Source organism: Ursus maritimus, unplaced genomic scaffold (genome assembly GCF_017311325.1).
Source record: "Ursus maritimus isolate PB19 unplaced genomic scaffold, ASM1731132v1 scaffold_2, whole genome shotgun sequence".
In the NCBI taxonomy this organism is placed as follows: Eukaryota; Metazoa; Chordata; class Mammalia; order Carnivora; family Ursidae; genus Ursus; species Ursus maritimus.
In genome coordinates, this window is record NW_024424452.1 from 50865316 (window position 1) to 50890965 (window position 25650).

Below are 25650 nucleotides of genomic sequence, written 5' to 3' on the forward strand. Positions count from 1 at the left end.
GCTAAACTGAGTCCATGTGGAGGCTTTGGCTCCTGTGCTGTAGAGAAAGTGCCTCAAGTCCTGCTACTATTTGATGTTTGGGCTCCGGAGTTGCTGGGTCTGGTCCTAACATTTGGTTTGTATTACACATATGTTGTACAGATCTGCTTGAGGGAATTATACTCTTCCTTTAAGGGTGGGCTCACTGAGAAGGCAGAGGGAGTCCAAAGAGGAATTGCTATTTGGACTCAAACAGGGCCAACTGGTTGCTGACATGGCAGATAATCATAGAACCTGGTGACATGGTCACTCTCGAGTTCATGAACCAAGGGAGGGAATGCTGGGAATTGTCTGGCATGGAAAGTGGAAGTCAGACCCTCAGAGACAAGACAGGTAAAACACCGTGGTCAGAAATTCTAACAGGGATCATGTTTCCAGAGCAGTTTCAGAATAATTTAAAGATAATTCTAATAATGTAATCCCAAACAATCCCAGTGGAGATTTCAGTGGGGCTGGGACAGGTAATTTGTGGTTTGCTTAGCTGACATTTACTGAATTCTTAATGTGCCAGGAAGCATGCAAAACCCTTTACAAATATTTTCTCACTCAGTCCTCAGATGACTATATTTGTCAGATGACTGACATTTGGACTGTCGTGCCCATTTCACAGATGAGAAAATCAAGGTTCCCCTGGTTACATAAATTGACCAATGTCATACAACTGGTAGGTTTCCCAAATCTGAATTTGAACCTAGACAGTCTGACCCCAGAGCTTTGCTCTTAACCATTATCAACACGAAAGACAGGCATAGACCTGAAAGGATACTATCAGGATCCAATCCCAGGCGACAGACTGAGATGACCTGGAACTTGGTGTTGAAAGGTTTCTGAGGCGGTGTCCAGACTGAGTTGGAAAGAGTGCTGACATTGATTACCAGTATTTGCCTGGGGCGCAGGGGTTGGGGAGGGGTAGCTGGTGTGCTGTGGATTTGTCATTCCTGACAGAAGCCCCCAGGGTGAGAGAGAGAGAGAGCCAGAGCAGGATTCCTTCAAGCAGATAGGCAACAGTTGAAATAGATTTGTGGCCCACATCAGAGAGGTCTCACCATGACGAAAGGTGTCTGTGCCAGGAGGCAGGCTGCAGGGGGCGTCAGGAGGGTCCGTACTCACGTGGAAATACCAGCTGGTTCTTCAGAGTTGGGAGCCGAGAATCCAAGGGGAACTAGTAAAGGTGGAATTCCTTTTCCAGAAGAACAAGATCTTGGAAGACATTAGGCAGTTACTCAGTGACTTGGATTGTGGTCTCAAAGAAGAAAGCAAGAGCCAGAAGCTTGGTCCCTAGAGGACAAGTTGGAGTGAGGTTGGCCACCCGGCTGAGTAACACTGGTGTACGGAGTCATGGGTCTCTAGGTGGTAGGTGTCTCTCCATCCAGGGTCTGAAATTGTTCTAGAATACAAAGAGGGACCAGTGGGAATGAAGAGGCCTTGTTGGTTGGTGAAGCTTGAGAGAGGGCAAGGCAAGAAAGCAGTTTGCCCTTCCACGCAGTCGATGGAGGGAAAATGGGGGCAAACGGGTTTGGCAGCCAGTTAAGGGGAAAAGGCCTGGAGGCTTTTAGGTGACCACCACCTTAGACCGAAGCAACAATTCACATGACCTGTATTCCAAGCTCATGCAAGCTGCACCAGCTCTCTCTTTGGAATTGTGACATCCTATGGGGGAATAGTCTATGTTTTGCATTTTTACAGGCACATCTGGGGAACTGTGCCCAGGTCCGGCCACTTCACCTTCAGGAGCGAGGGATATAAGGTACAGTTGAAGTGACCAAAGCTGGGTATTGCCTTTATTTTTGTTTTCTGGTCAAGACCCTTGAGGATGATGGCGGCTTCCTCTAGCCAAAGGGCTGGCGTTTGGAGGAAGGATTGGATTTATTTATAGTAACTCCTGAGGGGAGAATTGAAAACAGCAGCTGAAACAGTTAGAGGGAGGCTGATTTCTACTCAATAAATGAAAGAATTTCTAACCATTAAGACAGCTTTCCCCCAGATTATTTCCCCACAGACTACGTGTCCATTGGATGTTATTCGCACGCGCCATGGGGATAAATTAAGGAATCTCTGAGTTAGACGAAATAAACTGGCTTCTTCAAGGCTGGACTCCTCAAACGTTTTAATGTATTTGTGTGAATATGCTGAAAATTTCTCCAAGAAGAATATTTCCCAAACTTAATTGACCACAGAATCAAACTCAATCTTATTTGTTAATTCAGTTTTCATGACTCATCTGTTATTATCTCCTGAAGCAACTACTCTGGAAAGCACATTTGGGGACGCTGGACTAAAGCTATCAACAAGGAAATTGGTTGCTTCATGAAGAAAAGTTAGCAGCCTGTCAGTAGTCAAGCAGATATTCTTCAAATTCCGGGATGTAGAGGGAATTACTTCACAGAGAAGCAGTGGGGATTTGATGACTCTAGGGCGTATGGTTCTATGATGCCAGTGCCGGCTTTAAGGACATTTGTCCCACAAACAAATGTGTTCAACGGTGGCTGAATGAATTGCAACCCCAACAGATCCCCGAAACCATATAGGGGTCACCACGTGAGAATCCTCAGATTGTGTGGGTTCTGCAAGAGCAGGCTGTTGGCAAATTCAGGTTTGTAAAACTTTATAAGGCTGATGCTGCCACCACGAAATGCCTTACTGAACTTGTAGAACATTCCAGCAATCTTGTACTGTCAACTCAAGTTGATCTCTGAAAGCTTGATTCTGTTCTTGTTCTTCAAAACTTGCAGAGTGGCTTTTGTCTAAGATACACCCATGTCTTCCCCTAAAAATGATTCTGCTCCTCAAACTTTCGTACCGCCATTAAATCCTTTTGGAATGAGAGGATGGTATATAGATTTTAAATAATTTAGCATAAGAGTGTGTGTCCTGTCGTAAGCGTAATGCACGGTGGCATAACTAGTTAAAAAAAGGTGGGCCTGTTGGAAAATCCAACATCCCTGGGTTGAATGAGCAGGAGCCCCACCCTTTTCCTTTTGAGCAAAGGCCAAGGGTTTAATTACACAAGGTGAGGTTCTAGGGAATTCCATAAACATCCTGAGCAGCTAAAGCCTATCATCTGTCCGGCTGGTCAATAGCCAGGCCCAGCAAGGGATGACTCCATTGGGTTTCCCTGTCTGATGGCACGCTGGTCACTGTATACAGGGCCCTAGCCTCAGTGCCCCTGAACAGGAGACAAAAGTGGCTCTACATATTTCTCTCACTCCTATGCATGCCCAGCTGCTAAGGAAGGAGAAAGAACAATTCCTTACTGCACCCCTGAGGCCTCTTGTGATCTGTCCTCTATCCACTCCTATGACCTCACCTCCCAATACTCTCCCTTTGCTCACTTCTAGCCCTTCCGCCCCACCAAGCTAGTTCCTGCCTCCGGGCCTTTGCATGTACCCTTTCCTCTACCTGGAACGCTCTTCCCCTACCCTTTTGCTTATTTGACTCTCTCATTTTTTTTAGTCTCTGCTTCAATGACACTTACTCAGAGAATTCTTCCCAGATTATCCCCAAGTAGCCACCAATCCTACACTCCAGATCCCCTACCCTGCTCGATGTTATAGTAGCATTTGCCACTACCTAACCTTTTATTTGTCGATTTGTTGCCTTTGTTTACTTCAGGCAGGTATAAAGCCTCGTCTGGGGGGGGGGGGGAGGACCTGCCTGGGGAATGGGCCCTGAGGAGCCGGACTTCGATCCACTCAACCTGCAGCAAATTCTCCCAAATGGCTGAGGTGGCTCTCTGTCACCTGTTTCTGGTTGACGGACAGGCATCAATTACAGCGTCCACCACAGTTGGGTGGGTCCTACAAGACAGAAAACCCTCATGAGAACGGCAAAAAGACCATTTCCTAGCCCATTCTAGTCTAATTCGTCCATACAGGGATCACCAGCTGCTGGGGATCCCCCCAGGGCCCAAAGCCCAGGCATAGCGCCCCTCTGGCCTGAGTCCCACCAGCTCTGCATGGGATATGTTGCATCCGTTGCATGAAGGAGAGAACCCGGATTTTGGCATCTTTCCATCAATCCTATTACTGTCCCGTTTGGACAAGTGAACAGAACGGAAACTTCTCTCTTGTTCTCAGTGCAAAAACAGTGTACATCATAGGCCCTCAATAAATGTCTTCTCATGACTAAAAAGAGCAATGGGAGATCCTCTAAGAGTGAGAGGGAAGAAAAGCATAAGATCAACAGGGAGGACTAGAGGTCAGCCTTCTCCTCCAAAGGGGAACAACTCCAGAGGTGCCCCTGGCCTTGTGCCAGTAGTCTATGACGCTGACCAAGAGCCCCTTACCTGGACACGCTACACAGCCTTAAGGGGATAAAGGACCAATGAGGGTGTTGCCTCAGTGCCTCAGCTGGGATTCTTCCCTGATAATAAAATCCTCTGAAATTAACAAGAGCAGAAGACATGTGCTTGTTGTTCAGGTGTTAAACCTCTTCTTCCAGATTTGTGCCCAGTCTCCCTCTAATCCAGGCCATCAGGGCTCACTGTCAGCCTATGACCTTGAACTTGCCCCACTGAATCTAAGCTATGACTTCCATCCCCCACCAAGGCTCACACCCGTTTCCTGGCCCAGCTCTGCTCCTGGGGCTTATCTCTGGCTACTCTTCTGGGTTTTTCCTTGTCACCCACTAATGGGAACTGGGTATGTTCATAGAGTATATACACCACTTCAGGAAATGAGACTGTCTCTGGAAAATAAAGAAGAACTCCTGGGGAAGCGGGCTGATCATGGGGAAATCATCAGGTTAAAAATGAATACTTGCGAATCAAAAATAGAGGTAAGGAAGTTGCACTCCAAAAGCTGTAAATTACAACCCTTCGATCGAAACAGGAAACAGGAAAGACTTCTATTTGCTGCAATGTTAGCTTGTTTCAAAAAGACGCCATTCAAAACCACACTCCATTAAAGAGCGCTTGTGTAGGTGGGTTACTCTGAGAAAAATGCTCCCTCTCGCTATGCATTCACGGAAGGATAATGGAGCAAATAGAATGGACAAGCTGACCTTCCCTAAAGAGGTCAGCAGACGGGAGTTTTCTAAGCTCAAGGGAATTTAAAAATAGATTGAAGAGATGTAAAGTGTCATAGAGCAAAGAAGTGCCCTTCCCGAGCTTCCCCACTGCCCTTGCGCCCGGGAGTCCCTCCGTGTCCGAGGACACCGGGTGCTGGCCTGTCCTATCCTCCTCAGGGCTTAAGGTGTGTGTCCTCGGTCTGGAGGGGCATCGGAGCCACTTGGTTCTGATCTGCCGCACGATGCCTATTCCAGGGTGGGCTGATGTCCCGTCACCCGGATGCTTGCACACACACGTACGTGCCACAAACAGCAACAAGGTCGTGGTTCCTTCAAGGGAGGAGACTGTCCAAATCTCCAGAGGGGAGATAGTGCCTGGTTTTAAAAAGCACGCTCAGCGTGCTTCTGGTTTACTAATACAAATTACGGGAAGTAAAGCTTCGCGGAAACCTCTGTATCGGTGTGCATTAGCAGAGTGCGGAGAATGCTGGAGGAAACGACCAGGCTTTAAAAGAATCATCGAGAACCACCACTTGAGTTTGTGCCTGTCCTTGGTGAGGGCGTCAGAGGTGGACGGAGCAAGACAGGGGTGCCTTAGGGCCTTCAGTCAGCAAAGAGCATGGAAGCCTCCATGTTTGGAGGAAACAAAAAATCTGACCTCTAAACAATGGAGGTCGCAGGCAAATCAGCTTGCAGTCACCAGCTGGTACTAGAAAGCTTTGCCTCTGCTTCTGCTTCATAAACATGATTTCACTCCCAGATGTCTGATGTCCACCTGAAGGGATTACTGAGCAAACAGCAGATTTGCCTCAGACAGCAGCTTAGTGAGTCATCACTGATGTCAGGCCGCGCAGGAGCTGAGAACATTGGGGGAGACGGAGCTGGATGGGGGCCGGCTGTGGGCTCCGGGAACGTGGCATCCCAATGGGGAGACAGAGCACTGGCATTGATGTGATTGGAATTTTAATACGTGGAGATTTTCGACAAGGATAGTAGGGTGTCAATTAGACTGCCAATTAGAGCACTGATTTCAGAGCTGAGAAGAATTCTTCCACTTAAAAAAATAAAAGCACTTAAGACCCAGACTGGCTTTACTTGGCAGCAACATAAAGTCTCAAAAAAAAAAAAAAAAGGAGTTAAGCTGTCAAGATGGAAAGGGACCTCAGAAATGATCCAGCGGAGGCAATCCAAGAGGTCAACTTCTACAGTCCTCGAAGAAAGGGCATTTGAGTAAGAGGTTGAAGTGCTATTGTGTTGAAACAGTGGGAAAAGGATGTATTGGCCATATTCCACGCCATCCTAATACACACACATACACACGTGTGCTTACACACTTCCGTCCATGGACACACGTACTTGGCCTCTTCGAATCTTCGGCTACAGCAGCCTTACTGCTTATTAGGTCTACCTCGGGAACTTTCCAAAATCCTGACACTCAGTGCCTACTCCAGATCCATTAAGTCAAAAAGCCCCGGAAATGGGACCCAGGCATCAGTTTGTTCTAAAACTCCTCCCAGGAGATTCCAATGTGCACCCAAGGTGACAAACAGCTGGTTCAGAGGGTGGACTCATCATTCATTCATTCATTCATTCATTCATGCATTCATTCAACAGATGCTTACTTAACATGTAGTGTGTCCGAGGCGCCCCACACAATGTTGGCCATTCAGGCAGTTTCCCTACCCGAGGCTGCGGAGCTTGTCTACAGGCAGTAAGACAAGGTCCTGCGCTCAAGGAATTCTCACGTCTAATTAGGGAGACAATGAAGAAGAAATGAGCCCAGGGCCGTGGGTGCTATGACCACACCCCAACAAAGGTGGCCACAGGGCTCCAGGCGCCTCACACAGGTGACTGAGGGGACCGGAGATTATGTCCATGCATTTGCCATATAGTCGTTGAGTGCCTACCCTGTGCCAGAAACTGCCAGGAACCTGGGGGTCAGGGGGCATCAAAAAGGAACCAGGCCCAGGCCCTCAGAGAAGGTGAGATCTCAGAGTCTGATGCTGCAAAGACCTGGGCTCAGATTTCATCTGTCCTCTAGTAGCTGGAGGTGGTATAACCTCACCGAGCCCCTGTTTATCTGCCAAGTGCAAGTAATAACAGTGTCCACCTCTGACCTCATTATGAGAACGGAAGGTGAAAATGTATTTGCTGGTCACCATTTTTGACCCTGGTGCTCGAATGCTTCTCTTTTTTCCATTGTCTTTGCGTGTGTGTCATTAGAACCAAGGACTTCTCTTCATCCGGGCCTTACCACATTGGCCTGAAATAAAATGGCGGGTGGAGAGTTCTAAGAGAGTGCGAACAGGACAAGGTGTCTGTGTGTGAGTCAGCATTGGGCTCTAGGCTCTCATCACCAAGAACATAATGTTCTGTCCCCACGTGTGCATTTCCATTTGACTCACTGGGAAGATTTGTTTAGGGAAACAATTTTTAAAATTATTTTTAGTCCTAGCCAGGAAAATATCAGTCTAAATCTTAGCGTCTGTTTAAAAAATAAGTCCCTGCCACCCAGGAAGGCTAGAGGTGTTTTCCACATGGAATGGATGGGGGGACCAGTCTTTTCAAGAGACAAATCAGGACACATCTGATAGTGTGGCCATACCACACCAAAAAACAAAACAACTTAATATGATAAACAATAATTACTATATACTTACGGTTACTAAATTAATATGAAAGCCGGCATTAATTTAAAATGATGTATTATTCTATATTGTTTGCCTTTCTGTTATATAAATGCTATTATTTAAACAAAACAACAATAGGACTATCCGTTCACAGTGCGAATTACTAGTAATTGACGGTAAGACTAAACAGAAAATATGTGTAGGAAAAATATAGCAAGTTTCATAGTGTTTCTTCTAATACGGCAATTTATTTTTAACTCGTCATTAGATACTTAAATTTTATAGGATATATCAGTGTGTATTCTTCAGTTATATAAATGTAAGTCTTGTAGAAAAAGGGAGCGTAACTACAACAGGACGAATTAAACCATTATCAATGTTTAATAAAAAGTAACAATCTTTTCCAATAATACTTCACTGGCCTGTCTGCCACCTTTCACGTACCCTTCTTTTCTTTCTGTAGTGATCAACTGAATACACTGAAACTCACTTTGACGCACAGCTTTACTCTTACCAAGCTCACATTACCCTGAGTCCTGGCGTCAGTCCGATGTGCTAATATCCAGCTCAACATCCTCACAACAAACGCCTTTGAACTTGGAACCCTTAGGATTCTACTTTTCAGCAACCACAGGGTTTTAGAATTGTAGGAATTCATTTCCAGCTCTGCAAACATGTCCACCCACTTTGCATTTACAAGCGCCTTCTGGTAGACCAGCCTTTGTCTTTCCAGCCCTTTGCATCTATAAATTCATCCCACAGACTACAAACGTCTAAAATGTCCATCATTTGTAAACGCTACACGTTGTATATCATCATAAGTTAACATCTCCTTCTCAGGGAAGATGCTTTTAAAGCACCGGGGTGGTTCGAGCTTGTAAAGGAGAAGCTGGAATCCAAACAAATCGCAGTTTTAGTAAAGATTCAGAGAAAGTTCTATTGAACTTGGCTATCCTTTACTGGGGACAATGTTTCTTTAAGTTCTGAAGCAGTCTTATTTCCTAAAAAATGAATCCTTTCTTAAAACTATGAGTTTTGGGGCATCTGGGTGGTTCAGTCTGTTAAGTGCCCGACTCTTGATTTCAGCTCAGGTAGTGATGTCAGGGTCCTGGCATGGGGCCCCGTGTCAGGCTCTGCACTCAGCGGGGAGTCTGCTTGAGGATTCTCTCTCTCCCTCTCCTTCTGCCCGTACCCCCACTCCTGTTCTCTCTCTCTCTGAAATCAATCAATCAATCTTTAAAAACAACAACAACAACTCTGAGTTCTCATCACCCCAACGCATAACATCAGGCAATCCAGCTGTCGTCAGTTTATCCTATTCTAGGCTCTTTGGACTCTTCGGAGATAACCTTGCTCTGGAGAAACAGCATATAAATTTCCCTTTTACTGTACTCTTTTTCTCCACTCTTAGCCCCGATGCTTTTCCAAACTAGAGAACGTTCTTCCACCGCGCTTTGAAAATGTGATTTTACAGCAGGTCAACGTGTTAACAGCTTTTCAATGGCCCGCACCGAAGAAAACAAACCTGTAGATACATATCTAAGGACGTCTCCTTTGATTTCTATAAAGTCAGTCAAAAATCTCATTAAGTGCCTTGGCACATTTTAAAGAAACTAAAAATTAACCAACAATCTTCATCATGAAAGCCTCAATATCACGGATAAGTAAATCATACCTCTTTTGAGCAGTTTTTTCTTTTATTTCTGAAGATGTAATTGGATTTATTAAACCATTCATGTATTGGGCGACATCACATCTAGCAGGTAGAGAAATGCTCTCTTTAGCGGTATCGTATGCAAGGCGTGCAATAGGTAAAATCTTGCCATTTCATTTGGAAAGAAGTCTATAGACAGAATGAAATTTGCCAAAACTTAACATTTGCACTGTCTCCCGAATGCATGTGGGTGAACAAAGTCTAGTTTTTATTTGGATATTGACAATCTTAATGATGTTTTCTGAAGTTTCATTAAAGTCTTCATAGAACTCAAGAACATGACCTGAAACTCCACTTTTCAGATCAAAGGACCTGAGAGCTAGGGACAACACACTTCTTTGATGTTGTGATTCGACGCGTCACTTAAAACCCTGTAGAAGATAGTTGCTAAGATCCGACACAGCCAGTTCTCCATTGCAAGATGCCAACATATTTGTGACCAAAATGTCTTCTTTTGCTCACCCAAAGGATATGGTAGCTGCAGTCTCTGAATGAGAAAACATATCTTTACAAAGTTTCATAGAGTAATCAAGAGAATGATGGCTAACGCATGTTAGTGTGATGGCCAAGCTAATTTAGTGACCACTGTCTTGGGGTGAAAATTGATGTCATTTAGGTAGATGAAAAACTTTTGATTAAGTTAAAAGCTGAAGTTGTGAGGTTCAGGAAGTGTGTGTGCTTTCAATCCTCCTTCTCCACCATTCTCAGTCATAAATTCTTTTCTGAGTTTTATGTAGATTGTTCTCTTTGGGTCACTTACCTCCCTCGTCCAGTTGTATGTGTCCTCCCATCAATCATAAGAAGAGCACAGTTGGTGATATCTGGGTCATGCTGGTGTTGAATGTCGTTGTTCTCCTTCTTATTGCCTGAACTGTTAGCAAACACGGTCACAACAGTCACAATGTGAAATTGTGAAACTTGAGTAGCTGAGACAAAGCTTGACAGTTAATCCACAAGCAAAGGCAAAGGTGAGCAGTTAACGTTCATGATTACAATGTCCTTGAGCTGTACACTTCAAGTCACATGACTCAGGGACGCAGCAAGGCGTGATCCTTTAGTGGGAGCGGGAAATCATGTTTGTCAATACCACAGTCTGGGGAGGAAACAACAGTGACTTTGGAAGGTAGATAATCTATGCTTAATCTTCTGACACCACAGTTGCTTTCAGCTCCCATTTTGGGGGCCACTGTATGGATTTTGTACTCCTCCTCTACCTTTCACACCTGACACCAAACCCCAGGACCTTTCACATCCTGGAGGTGGTTTTCTGGGAAACAGGACTTTCAGTGCTAAAACCAGGTCAGCGCTGGGAAAAGCTGTTGATCACCCTATAAGATTGGTCCTGTCAGGTGTTTAATGGTCCTGCCAGAGCATATCACCCTAATACTGAACAGTAGGATCTCTCTCGGCTCCAGACTCCAAGCTGGAGTAATTCGGGCCTCTCAGGGCTTAAAATACTTCTTCCGTCCCCCCAGCTCTGGGGATGCATGCAGTCCCCGGAACACAGATGAAGAGGCTGACTTAGAGAGCCACAGCATCTTGCAACTTCTCTTTCTACCTGCAATGCCAGGCAAGGCATTTCGGCGGGAAAGAAAGCCCCCCATAAAAACAATCATTAAAATCTTAGTAATCAAAGACTTTAGCTTGAGCAATACTTAGCAAAATCCTTTTGTAATTAATAACTGGAGACCTGTTCGAGAAAATGAGCGTGTTATGTGATACGGGACAGGTGGTTTCTGTGTTTTTTGCATGCATAGCCAAGAATGTTGAAAATTATACACCTCCTTGCACCTTTTTAAGTTGACATATAAAAATTGCATATACTAGTGGCGTGCCTGGCTGGCTCGGTCAGAGGAGTGTACAGCTCTTGATCTCAGGGTCGTGAGTTCGAGCCCCACGCTGGGTGTAGAGATTACTTAACTGTATAAAACTTTATAATAAAATAAATAAAAATTATATATACTAGAATATAATTTCTGGTGTATTATAAATAATGACATTTTAAAATAAAACTGTTACATTACCCAATGAAATACCATAACCATTTGGTATCTACCATCGTTCACTCAAAAAATATGAGAAAGATTGTTCTTTAACATTTGGAAATTTGTCAGCTTTCCGTGTTCTCTTTGAATTCATATTTCTATTCTGTTTCTCCACAAGAAAAATCTGTCCTAATGGGTAAAAGTCCTTCATGGTTAAAACTCTCTGATCACCTCCTCCTACCTATAATAAGTGTGTATAATAATTAAAATTTTAATATTTGTTTTATTTTGGTGACCTAAGGTGTTAAATGTTTAAAAAACATTTTAGATTGCATTATCATTATGATGATTATCAAACACGATTGATGAAAACCAAGTAAAGTTTTTATTAATATTGATTATACTGAAATATAAATTATATCGGTACTACATTTCCTTGACAGATGAATCATGATCAAACATTTCCTCTATATAGATGTGGCCACTAGCCCATAATTTTATTTCTTGCTAATGAGTTAAAAATAATTTAAACATTTTATCAGATGAAACGAGGATTGATTGTAACTCGAATAAATATTTAATAATAGTATTTGATAATATAGATTTTTAACTACTAATTCTGTAAAAGAAATCACATAATAGTTTTATCTATGGGTGTTAGCTAATGTATCCTGAACAAGCTTCCGGTTACCTTTAAAAGAATTAATGACACTCCCTATACTGTTCTTCAGAGTTGACTTGCTTCCCAGTTAAAAAGAAGGGAGCAGTACTCCTTTGAAAATGTCTGGGAAAAAAAAGTTAACATTTAAATGTCTTAAGAAATCTATTTTAAACGCTTAATATTTCTTATTGATGGTTTCTGCTTCACATTGACAAGACTGTCTCTCGATAGTCAGGGAAAGCAAGGGGCAAAGCTATTAAGCAAATGGTAGCTTCTCCCACCACTCCAGTCTACCACACATCCGCATTAGAATTCCCAGCACTGAGAACTCCACCTTCCACCCTCAGCAGAAACAAGACTAAAACCAGGAAAGACAGGAATCCTGGGGTTCACAGTGCCTTCATTCCCATCAAAGGAAGGCCTCCTTTGGCTTGGCACCTGGAAGTGTTTACATCCCAGGGCACTGTGCCCCTAGTAAGGTTTAAAATGGGTGAGGAATAGGAAGAGATTTGTGAACACAGCTCTGTTCTCTAGGAAAGAATATCTCAGAGGGGCGCTGAGTATCTGGATATTGACTTCCTTAAAACTATACATTGTATACCTTAAAAAAAACCCTTTTTTCATACCCCAGAGGTGCACATACCGTAGTCTGAAGACCACTGACTAGCAGAGTTCAGCTTTGCAGTAAATTATACGAAGATCCCAATCCAACCATTTTCATTACCAGCTGTGTGACCTCAGGCAGGTTGTTTGAGTCTCCTTGAGTCTGTTTTCCTACTGGTAAAATGGGCATAATGGATACATATCATAAAGTTATAGTGGCAATTAGATAATACATGTGAAGCTACTGACATACTACCGCGTTAACACAGGGGGAGGCCCGGAATAAATAGCTTCTATCATCGCTATCATCATTTCCATTTTGGTGCAGAAGTTGCTATTCTTATCCCTCCGCAGGTGGCGTAGGATTAGAAGAAGAAAATAAGCACCAAGAGAGGATCCATAACAAAACCGAGTCGATTTTGCTAAAAGCTATGATGCCTTCACACTTTACTAATCGATGGTGGAGAGGAATTAGTGACTGGAATCAGAATCTGTTCTTTAGCCATTTGGTATAATTTTTAGTGCAGAGAATGGTTTAGTCCCTCTCAATAATCCTACTGAAGTCATTGGAAAGGCCCTTGTTTAAAAATCCCTTTAGGATTCTACTTCGTTATCACAATCAAGGTGCTGGTGTTCACAGAGCATATGACTGGGTAAGTAGAACACTTTGCAAAAATCACTCCTTAATGAGATAGAGACCAGAAACCATTCTTTTAGCCTATGGGTTTTGGAAGCAGATTCACCAGGATCTAGGTCTAAGGACCATCCTGGCTGTCATTTTTACCAGCTAAGATGCTTGATCGACTCAACTTTTTCCTAATTTGGAAAGAGGGATAATAAAATTTTTCAGAATTAATAAAGAAGAGATGTGTAAATGGTCACCTGGGTGACTCAGTGAATCAAGCATCTGACTCTTCATTTTGGCTCAGGTCATGACCTCAGGGTTGTGGGGCCAAGCCCTGTATCAGGCTCTGCACTCAGCAGGGAGTCTGCTTGAGAGTCTCTCTCTCCTCTCCCTCTCACTGTATCCCTTCCCCTGCTCATGCGCTCTCCTCTCTCTCTGTCTCCCTCTCTGTCTCTCAAATAAATGAATAAATCTTTAAAAAGAAGAAGAAGAAGAAGAAGAAGAAGAAGAAGAAGAAGAAGAAGAAGGAGAAGAAGAAACACGTAAAGCATCTAACGAAATACCCAATATGTGGTAGGTGCTGAACGGCTGTGTGGGTGGTATTATTAAACAGGACAAAAGAAATCGATGGCAAATTATCATATCAAGCAAAGAGTTAAATACCATGAAAAGCAATCGGGGACACTATGAAGGTTCCAAGAAGAGAGAAGGATCATCTTTATTCTGGAAAGGGGAAATAAGGAGGCTGCCTGAAAGAGGTGGCATTCGAGATGGCCGACTCCAGCTGGATTGAGATGAGTGAGCTGGGCAGAAGCACATGCATGGTAAAGGGATGGGACGAGAAAAGGCAGGGCCGGGAGATTCTATGGACAAATCCAAGGAAAGAAGAACTTACTGTGTATAGGCAGCTGGTAATCAGAAGTGCCGTGACTCTCTTGTCTGTTTCCACTCCCACCTCCAACCTCAGGGGGCAGGACAGGAGCTGTGGTCTGGAGCCCTGGGTTGAAGAACTTGGAAGGCTGCATCTTGGAGATGAGGGAGAGCTGACCGAGATCTCAGGCTGGCTAAGAGGCCCTTAAGCACAACACGGAGGCAGAAAGAAGCCACGGAGGTTTTATATTCCTCACCTGGGTTGGATCACGGAAGGACAGATTTCAGAATACAGTTTGGGAAACATTCTTAGGCCCACATTTTTCAAACCATCTTTCAGGGACACGGAAAACTCCGAAAGTTAATGTGGACGTACCACGAAATAGTCCACTGTGATCACACACATTTAGGAAACTCTGATGCTGTGTCCGTCTTTGAAAGTTGCTCTGTGAATTCACATATGAAAGATCCTAGTAAGTCCTAAAGCAAATGCACGGGCCCCCTTCATTTAACTCAGCATTTTCCATATTGCTTAGAGCAGAGCACACCGGTGTCTTCACAGCACAGGTATTAAAAGCGCCTGGAACAGCGTTCTGCGGGACCTACTTTGAGAAATGTATCTTAGGCCAGCCCTCTAGTTGGCCCCTGCATTATGATTTGGGCTGGGAGGTGCAGGGAGAGGGGGGTGGAAGCAGAGGAAGTTGCAGGGGGAGAGTAATCCGCGGTGTGTAAGCCATGCTGGTTGACCCAAGAGTCACATAGATAAGCTTCATTGTAGAAGAGTCACGAGCAGACGAAAGAATGTCATCGTCCTGAAATTTGACAATAGTGACTAGCACTTTCTTCCTTAAACTCCAATCCTGGTGAGTTTTTAAACTAACTCTTCAAATTCCGTTTACTGGCTCTTTTAAGAGAACCCCAGACTGCTTTCTCCTGGTTTTGAAGGACAGTCCTGTACCTGCCCCAAAATGGGTGTGAAATGGTTAAACAGTAAAATCCAGGATTTCTGTAGCCAGAGTGGATTTTTAATAAGCTTGCTCCTGACATCTCTGACTTCCTCCCGGTATTAGAGGCCTTTTCAGTTCAGATTGGAGCTCCACGCTTCTCTTCCCATGGAAAATCCAGAGGCTATAAAAGAAATCTCCCCAGGTCCCATCACTCTGCTTTCCGCTCCTTCTGCTTGGAAGCCTGGTAAAGGCATTTAAACAGGCAGCAGTTAAAAAGCATTTAGAGAGAAAAAAAATTTGGCAAATGACCGAAATAGAGAGAGATACCCCATTCGAGTAATGGGTATCCAGTAACAGGCAGTTTTTAAATAATATTGAAAGACAGCAACTCCTCTAAACTGCCATTAATTTGTTTTTAGCACTTAAAATCCAAACTGTGAGCCACAGCCGAAAACAGAAACTAAAATTCTCTATGGATAGTATAGGGTCCTAAATACAAAAACAGTATAAGCCACAAACAAAAGCGTCTATAGAACCTGGCCCAGAAGGAGCAAACTCTATGAGAACACAGACTACTCTCCCAGACACACCCAAACAAGGATTTCAATAATGCCCAGTAGGGAGTGGATTTTGAGATTAATTATTTGAACCACAATTGATAGCTTACACGGTTTGCTGTAGATCATTATGTTTGGTTGAGTTTATTATAAGGCGAACTATACAGAGCTAATTCATAGGCAAATGTAGCCATTCTGAATTACTGTCACCTGCTGTATTTATAAAGTCTACAGTTAAATAATCTCTTTAAGTACACCGATACATGTATCTATAGTATGTAGACTTTCACTGACAATTGCAGACAAGATCTTGGCTTTTAGAATCGAGAACAGATAAGCAACTGGCCTTGCAGTGGGCTACCTTAGCCAGGCTTCCTGTGGTCTAATGTACCACACTGATCGGCGGGAGGGCTTTCTCCAAGTACCTATGACTGTACGTTAGCTTTAGAAACTCCAAAACGGAGCGTTAGCTGGGCTTGGCTGAAGCGAAGCTCTGAAGGCAGCATCATGCATCTCCACCTGGATGCGTTAATGTTCCGATCGCAAGGGCATGAAGGTCTTATCCTTTTCCTTCTTTTGTGTCCAAATGTATTTCGCAAGCCTGGTTTTGATTTGGAAAAGTAACACTGCTGCGGGACGCCCCCGCCCCCTCCCAAAAGTGGAACTAGGGATATGCCTAAGGGTAAGTTTACTCACCAACCCCTCAGAGCTGATGGAGCCTTGCATAAAATATCAGAGCCAGAGAGATGCTCTATGGATGTAAAGTCTTAAGAGGATGTCCAAGGAGGGGACCACCAACCACGACTCAAGGATCTCAGTGTGCTCTTGACCACACAGTACAAATTCCGTCTCAGAGAAGAAAGGTCAGAAATAATAAGAACATTGCCCAGAGGCACATGACAATTCAGGGCCTTGGATGACAAGAGGAAAGCTCTTCCCTCCCAATTCACCCTGCCGTCCTTACAGCCTCACACTTTTCACATACTCTTTTCTTTCCAGGTTGTTCACTTCGCTCAGAGAATACAGGAAAAATACATTCACCACAATCAAAGCAGCATTCGTGAGAAGTGATTGCCCATTCTTGCTTTCAATGGCTTCTACTCATTGTGGTCAGAGAAGGGGGGAAAAAAACCCCAAAAACCAAAACTGGGACCAAGACATGCACACTTTGAATGTCCTCTGCTGAGGGGAGGGACCCTTCAGATACGCTCCATTAGAAAGTGTCTTCCCTTTAGCCCTTATACAGCAGTGATTCCTCGAGGAGGGACTGGTGTTGGAAGGAAGGCTTACGGCCCTGGACATACATCAGAAGCATCTGGTAAAGGAGGGGAACGTGTTTTACTGTAAGACTTTCCGCCCACTCTGGGAGAATTTGATATACCCTCACGGGGGCTCACTCGACATTCTCTATTCACGCCTGCTGAGATTTGCTGTACTGGGGAGACGCGATTACTGCTGACCTTGTGCCTAGCCCTCAACTATGCTGACTCAACACAAATGGACCATGAACCACCGCGGTAGACCCTCTTCACTCCACCTCAAATAAGTTGAGTTTTTTTGCTGAAGGAAAGAGCTAAAGCTCGGCTGGGAGGGCTGTGTCTAATAAAAACAGCTGAGTAGTGTCCAAGGTCAAGAGCAACTAAACCAGACCGTGAAGGACACCAAAGGATCTGGTTGCCAGGAGGAGGAAAAGCTCAGAGAACACAGAGCAATAAATAGGCAATGAGGTTAGCAGTGCTGAGTGGTTAGGGTCTCGTGGCGAAATTAAGTTCAGAACAATGGCCAGAGTCAGGAAAGGGAGGGGACCAGGACCAGGGGCCGAGGGCCAGCAGGCAGGAGTATCAGCCGGATGGAAATGCCTGGCTGCCTCAGGGAGGCGCTTCTGCATCTCTGACAATTTGCTGACCTGAAAGATTCATGCTTTGGGGGTAGATCTGCAGACAGGTGTTACCTAATTACCCACAGGCCTTAGGTGCCACTCAGCACCCTTAAGAATCTCCTTTCACTTAAAGAAAAGAAGGCACATTTTTCTATTGTTGGCTTTTGGTCTTCTACATGAAATCATTGCAATACTTGTCTTGTTAAGGGCCACTTTTTACACCAAAATATTCCGCCTTTCCCTATGTTAGATTTAACCCCACATGTAAAGAACCTGGCTTGTGGATGTAGAAATTGTGTTCGTGTCCCCAACTCCACATCAGCATCTCTCCGTGAACCGGAGAGAGGAGAGAGAGGGAACGACAAGGGAGGAAGGGAGGAAGAGCTGGTCTAGACCTGCTTACATCCAAAGGCAGATTCTAACACCTCTTTGGAGACAGACTTCTATTATATCTACAAAACGGCATGCCTGACATGTGGTGTGGTGTTAGCTACACGCCCACACAACACGTTATAAATTTATATTTGAAAAATAGGCCCCTGTCCTATGGCACATTATCCTGCTGGGATTCTTGGATCTACTCAAAATATAATCAGTAGGCAGGACACGGGAACCTGCTAGCTCCTCTTTTCAGGGATATTCTTATCAGGAATAAAATAAAAGCTCCCGGGCTCCTCCCTACCTCACTCCACCTGCAACCCAATTTAAAGGGGAGAAATTCAAGAATGCAAGAGATACCATATCAAGCACTGAGCCATTCATTCCAAAGAGACCGGATAGAGGCGTTCGCGGCCCACGTGAGAGCCTCTGTAACGAAAAGGAAGTAAACGAACCTCTACTCTAATAAGGACTATTATTTTATAAGTAGGATCAAGATCATGGAGAAGAAAGTCAGTGACAAAGTAAAATTAGTTCTCTCCATGGTGCGGGAGGAGTGCTCTTGGATAATTTAACAGAAATTGGCCACGGTTCTTACTGCTGGAGAGAAACCTGAGTGGTGTGGGCTCCCCTGGGGAGCTGACCTAGCACCTCCCCCACCCCCACCCCACCCCCAGCCACACTGGGCTGAGGGGAACCCTGACTCCAGTCACGCACCCCCTCCGGGCCCACAGAAGCCTGTGGAAAGATTTTACTGACTTCAGCTGTAGCTTGAGGTGGCTGAGCGTGTGAGCCGCAGAGAGAAAGGGGTCCTTACGGAGAAGTGTTCCTCGTGGGGGAAGGACACATGGAGGACTGAGGAGAGGCAGTTAGGGAATGAGAGACAGCTCGATGATGGCCAGAGCTGCCCTCCCTTCACCCCGCCTCATCCACCCCTGTACATTCTACTAAATAGACTCATGGCTCCTGAGCCTACGCTCTAATGCTTTGGGACACTCCGTGCACCCTTTATTCACATTTCAGTGTGTGGATTTGGTCTGGGGAGGATGAAAAAGGTAATGACGAGGACTCCTACCCGGTCACCCCCGGAAGACGGCACACCCCTACCCTGCCGTGTGCCAGCCTCGGCGTCTCTCAGGAGGAGAGTCGGTTGATTGGTGAGTCTGTCTAGTCATGCATAAAGGTCAGACAGGGTCCACTGGCAATCCTTCCCCGTGGAAAAGAGGAAGGGGCATTCCCTACAAGACAGAAAGGAAGCACCCCCAGAAACTCTTCAAGACAGTTTCCTGGGCCACTTCACTACACATAAGGGAGGGATGAAATGGGATAGCTAACCCTTCTTGCCTCTTAAGACTTCATATGTTAACTCCTATTGTTCAAGGAAAGAGGTTGGTATGGTCACCTGTGGGAGATTACAACCACCCACAAATCCTTTCAACTTCTCGCATCAAAAGGTAGCACATTTTCCTACTCCCTAAATCTGGAGTGGCCTTGTGACTGGCTTTGATTGATAGAATGTTGTAGAAATAACATTCTGCCAATTTGAACCCAGGCCTCCAGAGGCCTCACGGCTTCTACTCTTTTCCTCCGGAATGTGATGCTATGTGTCGCCTCCTTGAAGAGAAGAAACCACACGGAGAGAGACGCTACAGGCATAAGGAGCCAGCTCATATCATGTGGAGCAGAGATGACCCATGTGGTTTTAAAGCAAGTCTGGAAATTCTTTGATCCTTCTCAAGTAACATAGTGGAGTTTAATTGCCTCCCCCCTTGAAAATGGGTTGGCCTTAGTGACTCCCTTGTGATGAACGTGATGCAGTCAAAGTAGCACCATGACTTCTGAGATTGGGTTAGAAAAAGCAAGACAATGCCCACTAGGCTGTGTCTTCAGACATACACCATGGGTGCGCTGAGCCAACATCTGAGAGGTCTGGCCACCTTGGAGCCACCATCCTGGAGAGAACACACATAAGTAGAGAGAGGTGCTCCCGGAGCCCTGGCTGTTTGGAGTCTGCTAAGCCTCAACCAGCAGACGTGGGTGAGTGCGTGAACCTTTAGAGGATGCTCACTTCAGATGCACCCCAACTTTGACACACTCTACGCTGAGGCCGGTACAGCAGAGATGAGCTCTTCCTGCCAAGCTCAGCCTGAATTGCATTTTTGTGAGCAGAATAAATGTGGTTATTTTAAGCTACTCCATCCTGGAAGGATGCATTAGCTAACAAGATATAATAAATATGATATTTCATTTTCTTTTTTTTTTTTTTAAAGATTTTGTTTATTTATTTGACAGAGATAGAGACAGCCAGCGACAGAGGGAACACAGGCAGGGGGAGTGGGAGAGGAAGAAGCAGGCTCCTAGCGGAGGAGCCTGATGTGGGGCTCGATCCCAGAGCACCGGGATCACGCCCTGAGCCGAAGGCAGACGCTTAACGACTGTGCCACCCAGGCGCCCCCGGTATTGCATTTTCTTAATCTGGCCTATCATAACTTGGTGAGTTCTGGTTAGGGGTACGCTTAAGCCTCAGCAGCATGAGTCAGGGAGGAAGAAAGTGGAACAAGAAGTAGGAGGGACGAAGGCTAGAGATACCTCGCTTGCCGGCAGAGGTAGCTGAGGGGTCCAACACATGATGTTTCAAGATCAGGGGTGCTCAAGTGAAGGGGAGAGGGGAGGAAACAGTCCAGCAAGTGTAAGCACACATCTTCGAGTAGGCAAGCACAGACCAAAGGGTAGCCATCCAACTCTCTATCCCAGAGGGACTTTCCTTCCCATCTTATTACCCCGTTGGAAAGACGAAAGTAACACCCATGCAACTTTTAGAAGGATAAGTAAGGACTCAATTACTTGGACATGTGTTCAGAGAACAGGAAAGTTAAACATGAAAATTACCTTCACACAAGACCATGCGTATTTGTTCACCTATCACGAGCTGACCTTGCGTTAGGTAGAAAGAGCTGGACTGAAGCTGAGTCACGGTTGCATTCTATGACCAGAAAATGATAACAACCTATTTCCTAGAAATGAGTGAAAGGGATTTGTGAAAATTAAGCACTACTCTTCAGAAAGAGAAGGGAAGGGTATAGACTAGCCATAGTTTGAATGTGACAGTGAAATCTCTATCATTCCCAAATGTCATGTTCCCACCCAGCAATGGTTTTGGAAAATCCATTGTACACTCTTGTCTTCATGGACTCAAGCAACAGAGTCACATTCTTTGTAGGTTACACTGAACCTCTAGCCATGAGAGAATCTTGTGTTCTGATCAGCAGGGATGGAAAGCAATAATGGAACTGAAACTATAGATACTGACTATTTGTCAGGGTGGAAGCGTAATGTATCTTGTGTCTGTGACTATCTGAAATAATCTCATACTCTCACTGTGGGATGTTACTACAGATTTTCTACCAATTTTCCGGGAAGAATATGGAGAAAGACAGTAGTGTCAGAGAACTGTGTTCAAAATAAGCTGTTGCTGTTGGTAACTAAGACTTGGAATAAATTGAACTATAACAATCTATGCTCCTTTTTGATTTTCGGATGGTTGAAAGTTTCAGAAAAGGGACTTAGTTTATTTTTGGTTTTAATGGTTCAAATATTTCTCAGAAGGTCAGTAGGCCTTGGGAAGGTTTATATCCCATATTTAGATTACTAGAGCTATGTTTTAAATAAGAATGTTTGGGACTTATCAGAAAAATTGAACTTACAAAAAAGAATTGTAGGATAAATAGGACTTCAGCCGCCAAGCCAACCACTTACAGATCTCCATCCAGGGGCATCATCACACATTATTTCACTTCATGGCCGCTATCACTCACACTCCACAGAACTTTCCAGTGTCCTCCTATAATTTGTTTGGGCTTTTTCTCTCAATCTTCACTCTCCGCTTACCCTTTGGACTTGACCAAGGGATTTGGCTAACTCAGTGTATACACTGGGATTTTTGCAGCTTCAAGGAACAGAGTATTTAAACCAAACTGGCCTAAACCAAAAAGGGGACGTATTGGCTCATGTAACTGGAACTTTTCGGAAGTTCAGGCACATCATGTTGCAGGCGCTCAAATGACATCGCTAGGACCCATTTTTTTTCACTGTCCCATGACTCAACTTCTTCTGTGTTGATTCCATTCCCCCCTTATGGCCCCCAAATGGCTGGCTGCCACCTGCTCTGGGAACAACTTCCTTCTAGGTTCAAATCTGGTAGAAATAATCTGGTAGAAAGCCAAGAGATCCACGCCTCTTTAGACCCGTCTAGGTCTCATTCCCACCCTTGTGCAGAGAGAATATGATACACCAGTTGGTTTGGGCCTCAATCTAGTTTCTACCACCTGCACTGGATCCCCATCTAGACCACAAGAAGTAAAATGGGGAGGGAATGGATTCCAAAATGAAAATAGAAGCTGTTGACAGAAATGGAAGGTTAGATACCAGGAAGGCAAACAACAAACACCCAGTGCATCTAGTTTTGATCATTAGCTCTACCTGGGCTCGGGTCATACTCAAAAGACCAGCTGTGCTGAGCTCTCCACACCCCGAACTTGCTGTATTTTCTTTCTTCTTCTGCCTTCCTGCATGCTGGGGTCCATGGAATGGAGTTGGGCCTATCCCCTGTCATGAAAAAGTGTAAATGAACTTACTCTAGGACACAGATATGTAATTAAGGTCTTGGATTCCGTCCAGTGAAATAATCTAGCAACACCAGGATTGCTAAGGACCTATAGAAATGAGCATTATTGCCCCCAAAGTGTATTGATCATGTAAGCTGAAACACATCTGATTTTATTTTTAAAGATTTTATTTATTTATTAGTCAGAGAGAGAGCACAAGCAGGGGGAGCAGCAGAGGGCCAGGGAGAAGCAGGCTCCCCACCGAGCAGGGAGCCCGATGCAGGGCTGATCCCAGGACCCTGGGCTGAAGGCAGACGCTTAACTGATGAGCCACCCAGGCATCCCAAGCACATTTGACTTTAAATGTCTATCCTAATGTAGGAAGACAGATGACAAAATGTCTGCAGCAAATGTGTCATACCAAGAACCCCCAACACGGTGCCCGTACACCCTGGCAGTGCTTTAATCTCTGTTGTCTTACAAATATTTAAGACCTCTCCTCAAGCAATCAATCCCTTTAGAAGTACTAGGCATCTGACACGGTCATTCACCCAACAGAAAGGAAGTCTGGCTTCAGGTGTATGAAAGACAGCGATCTAAGTAATCAGGTAAAAGAAATAGACTTATTTTGTAATTTTTTTTTTTGAGCATAAAAAGAGCTGGAAAAAACAGGACATCTCATTCAACACACATTTATGAAAAGCCTGCTAAGGGCCAGCCCTGGGTCTATAACATTGAAATGACATGCGGGAGATCCCTGCCCTCCAGATTAATACACACCCACACACACATTAATCCATGCAGTAACAAATGCCCCAAGGGCAACAATAACCCCGAGAGACCCACTGCCCCCTCCCCACTCCTTTCCCAACATGCCCACCTGGAAAGAAGCAGGCTTGGGTTTTGCAACGTTCTAGGCCCTGCTTGGCATCTTCCAGCTGATGGCTCCTCCTTCCCTATTTTTGTCCTTCCCATTAAATCTCTCTGTGTCAAGACCATCATGGCACTTTTCTGCTGCTTTCCCAATCCGGTTGTGAAAGGGCTGTGAACTGGAGGAAGGCTCACTGAATAATTTAAAGACATCTTCTCACTTCCAGAAGCAGTGCTCCAGTTACCTAAGATAACATCAGGCCACCCAGCTCTCCGCCTGGGCCTGAGGCAGGTGTGTGCTGGTGGTGGCCCGAGCTACGCTAGCCGGTGAATCCGCAGTGGCCATAACTACCCCCCCAGTTTTCACGAATTATGGACTTCACTCTAAATTGGGGGACGATGCTGTGTGTGGAAGAGGAGCTGGTTGGATTAGTTGGTCAGCAGCAGCACGGCAGGCAGAAACGATCACCTACAGGGCTCTGATGACACGTCATGATTGTGTGAAAAAACAGAATTCCAGTGAGTACATGTGAAGGCCTCATTGGCTTTATTAAACAATTCATAAACCGGGCAGCATCCCACCTAGCAAGTAGGGGTGCAGAGAAGTTGTACAGAATGGAAGGAGGGTGGGGCAAGTAAGTTAGAAGCAAAAGAAAAGAGAGGATTGTGGGGCACCGGGGGGGGGGTGTAGTCACTTGAGCATCCAACTCTTGGTTTTGGCTCAGGTCAATCTTGGGGTTCTGAGATCATCAAGCCCCGTGTTGGGTTCCATGCTGAGCATGGAGTCTGCTTGGGATTCACTCTCTCCCTCTCTCTCTGCCCTTCACGCTTGTGCTGTCTCTCTTTCTCTCTCTCTCTCTCTCTGTCTCTAAAATAAATAAATAAATCTTTAAAAAAATTTTTTTTTTGGAAAAAGAAAGGATTGTTCCAGGCAAGGTCACTTTCCTTTAAGGGCAGGGGCGGGGGGGGTTACTATGGAGACTACAGCACCTTCCTTTGGGGGATACCTTCCCACAATGGTGCTCACTGGAAAATTCCTGATTGGTAGGTTAGGACTCAGATTTCTAGGGTGAGTTGAAACTGCAGTTAGATGAGGTACTAAGCCCCAGTTTGGTGATTTGGTCTGGCCCAAGTAACACCCATTTTGAGCCAGTAGTTTTCTTTTTAAGTGTTTACATTTTTAAAATCAAGTATGGAAGTTTAGCCTAATTCCTTCTTACTGCCACCAGGGTTCTCTGTCATTTCAGTAAGCTCATTCCACCTTCACCAGGGAATTCAGAGAATCAGAAACCACTAATGCATTTGAGTCCTAAATACGAACAGAAGTGAGACTCCTTCTGTAAGAAGACAAAATGCAGGAGGACCTAGAACTCCCACACTAGCCTTGCTAATTCAAATCTCTGACACAAATGTGTTCTAAACATGGCTTAAATTATGATTGCATGCATAAGATTTCTAGGTGTGTTGGTTGAAATATAGTGATTTATTTTGTGTAAGTTTTTAATTTTAATTCTAGTATAGTTAACATACGGCCTTATATTAGTTTCGGATGTGCGATACAGTGATTCAACGATTCTGTACATGACTCAGTGCTCATCATGGTACGTGTCCTCTCAGTTCTCTTTATCTATTTCACCCAGCCCCCCCACCTCCCCTCTGACAACCGTCAGTTTGTCCTCTGTAGTTAAGACTCTGTTTCTTATCATCGAGCCTTACATCGGAAACCGGGGATGTACTGTATTGTGACTAACATAATATAATAAAAAATCGTTAAAAAAAAAAAGAATCTAAAAAAAAAAAAAGAGTCTGTTTCTTGGTTTCTCTCTCTCTTTTTGTCTGTTGCTCATTTGTTTTGTTTCTTAAATTCCACATATGAGTGAAATCGTATAGTATTTGTCTTTCCCGACTGACTAATTTTGTTAGCATTATACTCTCTAGCTCCGTCCATGTTGTTGCAAATGGCAGGCTGGCATTCTTTTTTATGGCTGAATAATATTCCATTGAATATATACACCACATCTTCTTTATCCATTCATTAGTCCATGGACACTTGGGCTGCTTCCATACCTCGGCTATTACAAATAATGATGCAATAAGCACCGAAGTGCACCTATCTTTCTGAATTATTGGTTTTGTGTTTTGGGGATAAATACTCCCAAGAGTGATTACAAGATAGTTTAAAAAAAAAAGAAAGAGGGACGCCTGGGTGGCTCAATCGGTTAAGCGTCTGCCTTTGGCTCAGGTCATGATCCCGGGGTCCTGGGATCGAGTCCTGCATCGG